We start from the raw sequence: 10,782 nt of genomic DNA, 5'->3' as shown, positions 1-10,782 counted from the left end.
TACTCATGAATGTAGTTTTGTTTTTTTTTTTTTTTTTTTAAAAAAAAAAAGAAGGCTATTAAAAGTGAGTTCAAACCACTTTCAGGGATAAATGAATACCACATGCTGTCATAGATCCTAACAAGTTTTCACTTCTGAAGAATAAACAATAAATGGGCATTAATCTTAAAATTTATTTTTTTAAACTCTCTGTCACATAGCTCTCTCTGTTCTTTGAACAAAGGGAATTCAGTGAGTTAGATTTCAAAAGAACTCAAAGAAATGACATCTCAAAGAAATGACCAAATAACTTGGAACTTCTCTTAAAAAAAAAAAAAAAATTGCTTGTTGAGGGACATTTGCCACATAATTTGTTGGAGAAATAGTCAAACCTCTACCTAGAAAACAGTTGATCCCAGAAGAGGCTTTAGGAAATACCCTGATATTTGTTTTAGGAAGTGGTCATAAAAAACAGAGGTAATTCTAAATTCTTAGAAACTCCGATATTGAGGTCCCAGGTTTGAAGAGAAGATCTGGAGAGGTCTCCCATAGGAAAGATGTCCATCTTTTCTGAAAAAATCAATTATTAAATTTAGGGAAATAATCTGAGAGTTATTTCTGGTTGTCTTTAAACTTGTTTTCTTCTCTAAATTGCATACAAATCAGCTATCTGGGTTAGCTAATTTGATGGCTGGTTGAGTTTCCTTTAACGTCGTCCTTTTTAGCAGGAACTCAGTCTTAACTATAACGTTGTGAAATGGTGAGTCTTTTAGCAGAGGTACAACATTTATGTATTTGGTTAATATTTTCACTTTTATGTTTAATAAATAGGGAAGTAGGAAACACTTATCTTAAAGTAATATCAATATTAAAAAAGCAAGAAGACTAAAACCCATGTTTAATCACTGAACATTTAGAGAAATAAAATTATTTCTTATTTAAGGAGCCTCATAGCTAGGACATTCAAAATCTGATTTACATTCATAGTAACTGAAGAGTTTGATTAGGAGCAACGTTAAACATGACAATGAAATACCTGCAACTATGCTTATATATGTGCTTATTTAGAGGCTCTATTCTCTCTGACATATGTAGGTTTTATATACTGTTCTATTATATGATGTTTACTGGACAGATTGTTGACTACCAAACCACTAAAAGTGAACAACAGTAACATCCTTACAACTGAACTGAATTCCAAAGCTCAAGGATAAAATTGTCTGTCTTCAAAATGTGGTATTTTTTTCTGAGAATCAGAATCCTGCATTGTAATTTTTAACTATATTTAATTACCAGTTTATCTTATATCATACATATCAGAATGTGTCCTGTATTTTTTAAAGATTTCTGAAAAAGAGAATGTCATCTTTCAACTTCAGTCTGATTTGGCAGATATCAATCTGACTGTGGACATCTCATGTAAAGTTTTATGCACTTGGATCTTTAGAAAAGATAAGTAAATATATTGCAGAATCACATACATTAACTAGCTCAACCAGAATTAAATGTAATTAATCAAGTAGTTATATAGGCTTTTGGAGTTAGAATAATAGCATTATTATCTAATTGTGTCTTTACATGTAATGAAGATATAACTCTGCTTTTTAGGATTACAAATGAAAAATTTATTTTACATATAAAGTCAGTAAATCTTTTCAAATATTTCTGTTCACTGAAAATAAAATACAAATCATAAGTAACAACATGTTCAGCGTTTGAAATATGGAAATGGAGCTATAATTTATGTTTCTTCAATGATAGATAACTGAATCAGGACATCTGGTATAATGTACAATAATTTCTAATTTAAAACATGAGCTTGTGATGTTGAAAAATCAATATAATGAAAAATCCTCCAGAGTTGAAGAATGTGAGCAGATCATACAGGAACAAAAAGCTGAAGCTGCTAATATACTTGACCAACAGGAAAAAAAAAAAAAAAATCTGTTCTTGAAATTGAAAAACTAGACAAGACCTTACAGTCACTGCATCTGGATGTAATAGCTTCCTAGCAGAAACACAAAGTGGAACTTGCTCAGCTAGAACAGCAGATAACACAGCTTGAAAGAGACCTTACAGATGCCAGGAAACTTTATAGTCAAAAGATCAGGTATGATTTTGCTATGAGAATGAGCAAAACAGCTATCTCTTTAGAAATCACATTGCAAAACAGAATGTGAAGGAGCTGAGCATACACTGCTTCATACATATTTGTTATGAATTCTAGAGAAAAATTTCCTTTATCACAAATTTTGTAAGTATATATTTCTCTGGTGTTTGTCTCTAAATTCAAGATAGGTTAGAGTTTGTGATAGCAATGCTGTCATAATGCATACTGATAAAAATAAAACGAATACAGATATGACTTCTTCTGTTATGTTTGTAGATATTTTTATAAATGCATTTGCCAATTTTAACAGCAAATCCCATTCATACTCATTTTTAATGTCAGAAATCTACCTTGTCATACTTTTTCTTGGCATAAAAGGTACACAGGACTAGAGTTTTATTTACTCTTTTTACCTTTGTCTATGAATGCTCCAGCACAAAAAATGTTCATAAGCTGAAAAGGTTTGGGCTTTATTAATAACATAATATCCCTATCACTAAACTACACAATGAGAAGAAATAATTTGTACTTATTTGGGAACTTTGACAAGTACAAGCAATGACTACATGTAGGTTACTCTAATTGTTTCCATCCTTTAAAAATTTTTTTTTTTTCATTAGTGTACTGAAAATAATAAAAATCAACATCTCCTGAATTTTCTAAGTGGTTTTCAGAAAGAGATATACAAGGTATAGTCTGTCTGCAGACAGCTTATAAATCAGCTAATGAGAAAGAAGTGTTGAGGGTTTGATTTCTAATTTTTTTTTTTTGTTAAACAGGAAAGAACAACAGAAGGGAATTAACCCCCCAACAATCAGTTACTCATAATTAGAACCATTTTATTATTTACTGAATAATCCGAAAGAAATGGAAACATTTTACTGTGGCAGGATATTATATTCTGTCTATTAAGTTTTACACACCTGAAAAAATATGTTAATACAAATAATTGTTGTCATGTTAACATCACTGGTTTCAAGCTGTCTGAAACAATTTTACATTCTCAATAAAGAATGTTTAACATTTGAACCAAAAACAGTACAGCACGAATAATTAAAGGCTTAAGTTAAATACATAGACAGTCATTTAAATTTAGATCTGCAATAACATTTACTATTATTCTCTAAGGCTTTGACTGTGCTTGACAGAAACAAAGTACTCTGGGATTAATTTCAAGAAATGGTGCCAACTGTGCGCAATTTGCTGTAATTAAGACATGAAAGAGTACTAAATATTCAGATTAAAAGAAGCATGATGGAGCATGATAGAGAATCAAGGTGTGGCATCAAGCCAATAAAGCACAGTCACTCATGAATACTCAATAGTGATTGATATGAATCTCATACCTACAAACTTACAGCATGTTCTTAAGGACAGTGCAGATAAAAAATAAAACCATGACACTGTATTTTAAGGGAAAGGGCTCTTCTATATCCAAAGTCCAAGTTGTATGTGGCTTCTTCAAACAGTAACAAAACAGAATCTAAATACAATAGTTATACACAGGTAAGAAGTTTACACAATGAGGAAAAAAACATATCATGGTAGCTTTTTTCCTACGGCTTTGGGATATCCCCATGGCCACATTAACCTACAGCATTTGCCCGAGTGCCAAATGAAAGAGCTCTGTAGCAGTTGGCACCAAGAGGTTAAATATTCCCCCTCCTTTTTTTTTTTTTTTTTAGCTTCATCAAACCTTTTTTTTTTTTTTTTTTTTAAAAAAAAAAAAGGAAAAGCATTCATTTAGATCAAACAACATTTCCTGCTTTTCTCTCAGAATTACGTGGAATATTTCTTCTTGCCTTTGAACATATAAGTATTGATTAATGATGTATTTATTGTAATACTGAATCTTTTCTTCAACAGACTTTTTTAAATTAAAGTCCTTGTAACTTTTTGATCCTAGAGGAGATGTGGGTACTTGACCCAGTTGCTAATGAGGTGCTGTATAATCTCACATATCCTATAGCTCAAAATAGCAGGATGCGGTATAAAAAGTACATCATAAAAGGCACCATTGGAATGCTTTTTGTCTTCACAGGCAATACGCAAAAGAGATGACCTTCTGAGAAAGTCGGAATATGATTTCCTGCAGGCAAGGGAAGGTATCAAAGGAAAAGTGGCTGAGGTGGAGCACCTTGACAGTGTGGTCAAGAAACTGAAAGCCAGTATCCAGGACACACAGAAAGAAAAGAATCAGACAGAGGCAGAAACCACCATACTGAGAACTGAGATTCAGCAGCTAAATCAGTAACTGCAGGGTGTGCATAAGCAGTACAGAAAGACAGGTAATAACGTACAAAAATAGTAATATTACGGAAATGTGCATTTGGTACAGTCTAATGGAAAAGAATTTTCAATCATCTGGGCATGTGATTGTTGTAATCAAATGCATGTAAAAGGTTCCCTGTTCAGCTTTAGGGTAAATTTACAGCTATAGACTGCAACTTCATAAAAACTAAACACAACTGATTTTTTAAAAATTGCTATCTCTGTTCTATAATCTTGATATTAATTTGTTAAAACATTATTTCTCTACCAGAACACCTGCTTAATCACTTGTAATGCAAAGTGTAATTTGAACTTAACAAGTTTGATATCATTGTTAATATTTTAGGTGACTTTTTAAACTGATATGATTAATCCCCAGTATAGATAAGTTAACAGCTTTAGTAGTAGCGCACTAATGAATATAGATTTTTTTTCAAGAGAATAATGTTCACAAAAGCAAAATAAGATACAAAAACCAAGCAATCATTCAATTATGGGGAATAAACTGCTTAAATAATTTTTGGTTGGCACTTTTGACTTTTACGCTGAACATCTGTGCTAGAACTAGTTTTCAAAATAAGCAAATGCAACAAGGAAATTGCATTATTAATATTTTGAAGTCACAGTATAGCAGAGCTTGAAATATACTACTTTTAGCAAATAAAATATTAATGAAGTCATTTGGAACATAATAGACAGCCTGTGTCAACCCCTTAATTTTCTCTTCCACTATTCACAACATTGCCAGATACGTGTTTCTGGATAAAACCCCCTAGAGGTCTGCTGCAAATTCTTTTTCAATACAACCAGATCATTGCAGATAATTGTATTACACAGGGTATTGATCCAAAATCGTTGTGCACCGGAAACATCTGAAAAAACATGATTATAGCTTTCTGTTTATTGTTCGTACATCATATAAGCAGGCTTTTGTGTGAATCACCTGTAAGAAAGGCAAGGTGGAAACATCAGAGAAATTACCTCTTTACAAGAATCTATTGATCACTTTAAATCAAAGAAGTATGTTTGACATAAGATTACCTGCCAGTTTGAACATTAGGTACACTATGTTATAGCCTGGGGCAGTTGTAAGTCTGACAAAGGGATTGTAAATAAAGCATGCAGCTGCTAGCGCCTCTGGCTTGGGATCAACCAAGGCTCAAGTCCAAGGCATAGGTAAACTTAAAATAATTTAACCCTTTTTTACCAGGACATTGTGAGTTAAAACAGACTATTAAAAATCGTGATTAAATAACCTTTTGTATGTTTAAATAGTTATGCCAATTACAAAATATGCATTGTTGGATTTGTTTACAAATCAAAACTGATATAAATAAAATAAATTTTGAAAGATAAATCCATCTCCAGGCAATAGATCACACCCTTAAACTACTTCTAAGAACTTTTAAAGTATTGTTAAAGATCCATTTCTGGATCATACAGACAATGCCATTTCAAATAAAATTGACAGTGACTTAATAAGTCCTGAAATTTGAATAAACTTAAGTTGCCATACAAAAGATTATATTCTACATTAAAAAAAATCAACAGCTGAAAAACTTTAAATGGAGGAGTTAAGTATTATATGTAAAATATTTACCCTGCTTTTGATTTCAAACACAGATCAAACTATAGGAGCCCACAGCTAATTAACATTATTCAAATAAGTAGTCATACTGATTTCAATGAGGACATCTACCACAGGAAAGTTATGTACAGATGTATTGCAGAAATGGGTCCAAACTGCACTCACAAATAAAATTTTGTTATATTTCTTATTGAATTATGGCAGTCTAGTCTTGTCTATACCAAAATTGCTTATTATCTAGATGTGAAAGAAAGCCTGTTATAAGTTTTTTATTAAACTACGTTTTGTGGGGGTTTATGTGTTTTATATTGTTTTGTTTTGTTTTGTTTTGATTTGTTTTTGTTGTTTTTTTTTTTTTTCTTTTTAAAGATGTATTGACATTAATAACCATTTAGCTCATTAGTTTGAAGAGATTCGGGTTTGCTTGATACTTAGTAAAGATGAGCTGTGGGTGATATGGACTGTTTGTTAAACACTTAGCTGTTAATATTAGCTGTATACCTTCCTGAAGCACAAATTTAAACAGGTTGTATACCGTACTTTTTACTTACAGAAATGGTGACTGTTGTGTTTTGTGAGAAGTGGAGTTCTGTTACTGTCAATGAGAGAAGAACAAAGCAAATTTTTATATAAAGAAATTGATCTTCTGAATATTCTGCATTCATAAAGGTAGATACGATAGTTGAATTTAGACCCTGTGCATATGGTGAACATTGTCAGACATTAAATACAATAAATACAGAACGATGTTAACAGAGCAAAAATGTTTTTCTTTAAAGGATTCTATCCATCTAAGCCTGGAAAATACTGTTTTCTGACTCCGTTGAATCCTGGTATACTTATCACCTTAAAATTATACTACAGCACACTAAAAAAAGGGCTTTTTAATTTATGATCATGTGAACTCCTCTGTTATGATACTGAACTGCTATCACTAAAAGCTTTTTCATTTCTTAAATTTTCTGGTGTTAAATTTCAAAATAATTTGAATGCTATATAGTAAAGAGAATGCGTGCTATAAAATGCTTGTTGTGAAGCACTTGTTTTAATGATTAGTTTTATTCCACGATCTCTTAAACCTCATAACTATATGTACCTATATGCCCAAAGCAATATATTTATGAAAGAGTATAAAACCAAATATATGTGTGTGGATTTGTGTCTGTGTAGGTACACATACATCCACACACCCACACAGACTCATGCATGCACACACTAAGGGTCAAATATTTAAATTAAAAGCTATGTAGATATAGCTTTTAGGAAAATGGTCAACAAAGAACAAAGGAAAAATGTCTTTGTCTTAAATCACTTATTTTTCTGAGAGCTGGCAGTGTACAGCTTTGGTTTCTTTTGGTCTAAGGAAAGATTGCCATCTATTGGATGACCTTGGAAAATAATGGGTTTTTACTATGTATGTGCTTTGTAATTCATGAAAAATCGTAATGAAATTGAAGACTTTGAGCTTAAATTATATATGTTGCAATTGTGAAATGGTAAAAAAGCTGTTATATTTTCAAAACTGTGATTCTGAATTCTAGATTGACTTACATTGTGAAATACAAAGGAAATGGGTGTTTACTTTAGAATGAACTAAATACTGAATGTGTGTATATACAGTAAGATTTGGTAGCAGTTTAGATGTTTGAAGAATATTGAGTCCAAGTTTCTTTATTTAAGTTTATTGGAATACAGTGAAAGAGACTTAAGCAAGCTATTAATATATTTATGGTATATTTTCATCTAAAGATCTGGAAACTAAATGATGCTCTTTTGAAAACAATATTTGCCCAGGTCTTACAGAGGGTTTCACTGCATTCATTACATTTAAAACAAAAATATCACTCGGCTTAGGTTTAAAATATAATGCTTGCTTTTTTTTTTTTTTTTTTTTTTTTTTTTTTTAATCTTTCAGCCCAAGAACTTGCCAGTCAAGATGAAAAACTTCTTCTAATGGAATCCAGCTTGAAAGCAACTCAAGAGCAGCTAAGTGAGCAAATAGCAGAAACAGTTCGCCAAGAACAGAACAGTAGAAAATCACTGACAGAGCTGAAGACCCTGAGAGAACGTATATAACTTCTGAAGAAGAAATTAGTGATTACAAGTGAGTTACTGCTTTTTCAGTATTCAAGAAAGAGAAGACATTAAAGTCAACAGTAAATCCTTTTGATATGTACTGTATTAATCATTTCTCTCAGGTAAGATGTACTGTAAATGTGTTCTATAACTCTATTGAATAAACTACTAAATCTAAATGATTGATTAATGTATGCTTTAAAATATATTCTACACCTAGAAAAATGAATGTTGAAAAAATACTGTTACTATTTGTCCGTTTTATTTTTAAAATTAAAAACATTCTGTAGTGTTGAAGTAGAATAGTATGTGTAATTATTTATTACCTATTTATTAATGGCATTCTCATCTTCCTCTTCTTAGAGACCGAAGGTTACATATGGGTATTATTGTCTTTCCTTTTTTGTTAAAGAAGCTGCCTCTAAGCAAGACACTACCAAATTAAAGGCAATTTGGTGTTTGAACTTTTAGTCACAACAACAAGGCACATATGAGGTTGATAACATAAACGAAAACAGGAAAAAAAATGCATACTGTATACTTTAGAAAAGTTTAGACTGAAAAAAGTACTTCTGCTCTTATCATCAGCCAAATTTAGTATCTATTAGATTGCATGCTAACTCTTGGGATTTAATTAAAAAGTATCGATGTTCAACCAAACTTTTATAAATTAGCTTGATGATAATTATATTTTTATACTGAGCCACAAACTGATTCATTATTCAGATTTTTCAAGATTTAGTTTCAGATGATTCTATTTTTATGAAAACAGTTACTCTATTTTTACTAAAGTTATGTTATATTAAACAATTATTAAGCATACAGACAGAATCCCAAGCTGTTTTGTAATATCACAGAGCATGATGAATTCTTTATAGGTTGGCTGCAAAAAGAAGTCCATTCATTTGGTGGTGGACTGAACATTAAAAGCTAAATGTTATATCTCAATTTTGTGGCAAGCATCAATGACTATCTCAACAAATCTCTGAGAGAAGGTTTGCTAAGTTCAGATGCAATAAACATCATGCATCTAAAATCAAAACATGATAATATATGTTCAGTGTAAATGATTTTTAGACTGGAACTTCATCCTTTCTGTAATTCAAATGTTTTAAGTTATTTTTTCTGCTGAAGACTGGGAAAAGCTGCATGGAAAAAAACATTGTCTTCAGTAATGTGTCTTCATTTCTTTAAATAAAATAGCTTGGTGGTTTCCAACCTGTAGTTATATCTCTAAAGACATTACTAGTACTTCTCTAGGGAGAACAGTGTCACTGATTTACTTTCCTAACCCATCTTGAATCTTTTGCCACAATGGGTTTTCTTAACCATTTCAAGTGATTCCTCAGTTGCCACAATGCCATGTTATGCCAACTTTTGTAGATACTTATTTGAAAATAAAAAGGTTACAAACTTCTAGGACTACTGGTTCTTAGTAACTTAGTGTGAGATAGTGAAGGGGGGGGAGGATTGAAACTCCCAGCTGTAACTGATCAATTGCGTGATGAAATACTGCTTTTGAGAGAGCAGGAATTCTGCAGAAGTTCGATTAAATTAGTTTCACTAATGTTGAAATAGAAGGCCAAATTATAATAGTCAGATGACTTTCAGAGGGACTTGTTTTATAGTTTTATATTATGCTTTGTGTGAACAAAGTATACTTGAATGAATCTGTTAAGATACAAAAATTATTAACTAACCAACCTTTTTCTGTTTTATTTTCTACACTTGTTCAGTGACTTTGGATGTTTGCTACTTTAGTACATAAGCATAATAAACTTTGAGTTAGAGGAATCTTTTCTTAGTTTTATAGATTATAAAAATTATTTGTTATTGACTCTTAGGTTAAGTTTTTCAACCCTGAATTTTTGATATCATTGCTTTTTAAAAGTACTCTGACTCATTACTGCAGGAACACAGCCAGCTAATTATTTGCTGAATCTGGAAAATTAAAACTGCATATTTAAAACAATAGTTTTAATAAAGTTGAACTTACAAAGCTAAAAACAAAACAACAATGTTGGAGATTTTAAATATTGAAATTCCCCTTTAAAACAAAAATTTACTGTGTACCTGAAAACAGTCATGCTGTGCCAGTTGGTATCTGCTCTGTTCTGTTCCTTGGGAGACAGAAAGAACAATGGATCTCTGTCCCCTGGGTCTTCTGGGACAGGGAATGTCATAAGGGTTATGTTCAGTCACTATGAAGGGTACTGTATGTGTTGTAAAGTAGCATCCCTTTGGTGCTGACTTATTCAAAGTCACACAGTCCTGGACTTTACCTACCTTCCTACTTAGTGCAGCTGGTAACAAGGCGAGAGCATGGGACCATACAAAGGAAAATGCAGTGCAGCATAAACTGGTCAGTTAAAACTACATGGAGAGCTGATATTCTGATATAGCTGTTGTGGGGCCTTTGAGGGAAAAAGTACATTTCTGTGTGCTTAAATTTCCTTGTTGTTAAATTGTACATTAAAACATATTTTTCCCGGAAGTGGTGAAAAAAATAAATGGTTGACTAAGATTTAAAAACAATAATAGGTCCATTATACTCATTAGTTTACCAGAATAAAAATGTTTAGTTTCAAAATAGAATTAAAATATTTTCTGCTAATTTCACAGGGTGCCAAAAATATAGGTATTTCAGAGGGAAACAACTGAAAGTTTTTAGAAATCACAAGCTTTGTTGTATTAATTTTCCTGGATGAAATAAACCTAAGGTAAGCACGCCCCCCCCCCCCCCCCCCCCCCCCCCATA

At 31.8% G+C, this 10,782-nt stretch overlaps 1 long non-coding RNA gene across 1 annotated transcript; it reads right to left on the bottom strand.

The window, feature by feature from the left end:
* Positions 1-4,649: 4,649 nt before the first annotated feature.
* LOC116965314 lies at positions 4,650-10,154 on the bottom strand. Its single transcript, XR_004409281.1, has 3 exons — positions 10,098-10,154; positions 6,500-6,543; positions 4,650-5,303 (listed from the first exon to the last, which is right to left on the bottom strand). It is a non-coding gene; the product is annotated as an uncharacterized LOC116965314 (long non-coding RNA).
* Between the last annotated feature and the right edge of the window lie 628 nt (positions 10,155-10,782).

The sequence above is a fragment of the Tyto alba genome, unplaced genomic scaffold, assembly GCF_018691265.1.
Source record: "Tyto alba isolate M040663 unplaced genomic scaffold, T.alba_DEE_v4.0 Super-Scaffold_9, whole genome shotgun sequence".
In the NCBI taxonomy this organism is placed as follows: Eukaryota; Metazoa; Chordata; class Aves; order Strigiformes; family Tytonidae; genus Tyto; species Tyto alba.
The sequence above is the reverse complement of the archived record's forward strand: the minus strand, read 5'-3'. Positions and strand labels throughout refer to the sequence as shown.